We start from the raw sequence: 1,917 nt of genomic DNA on the forward strand, positions 1-1,917 counted from the left end.
AGCAAGTGTTTCAAGAGACACAGAAATGGAAGCTGGCAGTCACTTAAAGGCCTGGTACTGGAAACTGGCACAGTATCCCTTCCACTCTGTTCCACTGATAAAGCAGACACAGAGCCACCCAAATTTAAGGAGAGCGGACATAAACCTCATTTCTTGACGGGAGGGATGTCAAATAATTTGTGGCCATCTTTTAATCCATTTCACCACCCTTATTGACTCTAGGAACAAATGGGGATAAAGATAAAATGTACCCACTCAGGGATGTATCAGATAGTGTGCTAAACATTTATAAATACATTGTCTCCTTTTGAAATATCTGAAACCCCGTAAAAACAAAAAACTGGTATGAGTATCTCCATTTTACAGTGTGGAAAACCAAGCATTAGTGGGACCTGGGTCCAGTCCCACCCAAAAGGCCTATTTCAACCATCGTGCTGTATAGCCCCTAATCCCTGGGTTGTTAAACCATATTCTTGGAAATCAGAACATGTTTTCTCCTGAATACAGAATGGTCTTTTTCCACTTGTAGCAAAATTAAAAGTTGACTTGAATATACTAATTGTTTTTCCATTAATACTCATTTTTTAAATCCTTTGATTGGGGGTTGGCACTAGGAATTCTTCTGAGTGAATAGCAAAAGGTAAATGATGGGCAATCTTGGAAAGACCTGATCTTAGTTGGTTTTTCGTGGATACACATTCAAGATGGTTGAAACTTGTGTGAAAGTCATTTTCTGCTAGTGAAATTGTGTCAGTTTTGTGAATCATTGTTTCCTGGCACTCTGCAAATGGCACCATGACTTCTGTTCTATGTCATTTTTAAAAGGGGCTAATTCATTACAATTTTTTTTGGCTGAAATGCTGGATTTCCCCAATGAATCACCTGACAAAATACCGTAATTTTTTGTTTTTCTCCCTGGTAACCATTTATCAGTAGTAAAAGTCTAGCTTTTCTCTTAAATGCTTACATTCAGTTCAGAATATGGATGTACGATTTTACTCTTCCACATAGCTTGCTAACCCCTAGTTTTTTCTTTGATATGGAATTCCTGTCTTTCCCTTGGAGGTGGCTCCAAGTTTACAACTTAGCTTCCATCCTGGATGATTTGATAGATTTCATATTGAAGCCCTTTTATGATCTAGAAGTTAAGAATAGGAAAAGGAAACCACCTTAGGAACAAAGTTCAAGGGTAGATTTTTAGAAAGCTGTTAGACCCCTGCATTCCTTTGCCTGGCAAATTATCTATTTATTCCATCTATTTTTCCCTCTCTCCACTAAATGTACAGACTACCTTTAGTTTCAGCTGGACCACACGTTTCTTTACTGGTCTATTTACATTTTTTGCTTATCCTTTACCCCCAGCTCACCCCACTCCTCCATTTCATTCTCCAAATAGAAGCCAGAGCCATGTTAGAATTATCAAGGCACTTCCATGCTTAAACACCTTTGCTTTCTACTGCACTTAGTATAAAATAGAAAACCCTTCACATAGCCTTCATAAGCAGTTCCCTGGCCTGTAGCATTACCTACTCAACACTGTAGCATTACCTACTCTACCTACTTGCTTCCTATTTTTCTAGTTACAGGGGCCTTCCATCTGATCCCCAAACCCACTGAGACCCGTTCTTCCTCAGTTAGTGTCTTTGCCTGTAATGTTGTGTTCGCCTAGCTACCCAGTCCTAGAAGCTAGTCCTCAGTCTCTGCCAGGCTATGTCCTACTTCTTCCTTTAAGTTTCACTAATGTTACTTCCTCAGTGAGGTTTCTTCTGACACTCCCACCACCATCTAAATTAGTTCCCCCTCATTCTCTCTAGGACCCTATTCTTTTCCACTAAAAATTTGTTACAATAAACACAAATACATTGTCTTCTCCCCACCTTAGGAACAAACTTTAAGGGTAGATTTTTAGAAAGCTGT

The sequence above is a fragment of the Mandrillus leucophaeus genome, unplaced genomic scaffold, assembly GCF_000951045.1.
Source record: "Mandrillus leucophaeus isolate KB7577 unplaced genomic scaffold, Mleu.le_1.0 Scaffold125, whole genome shotgun sequence".
In the NCBI taxonomy this organism is placed as follows: domain Eukaryota; kingdom Metazoa; phylum Chordata; class Mammalia; order Primates; family Cercopithecidae; genus Mandrillus; species Mandrillus leucophaeus.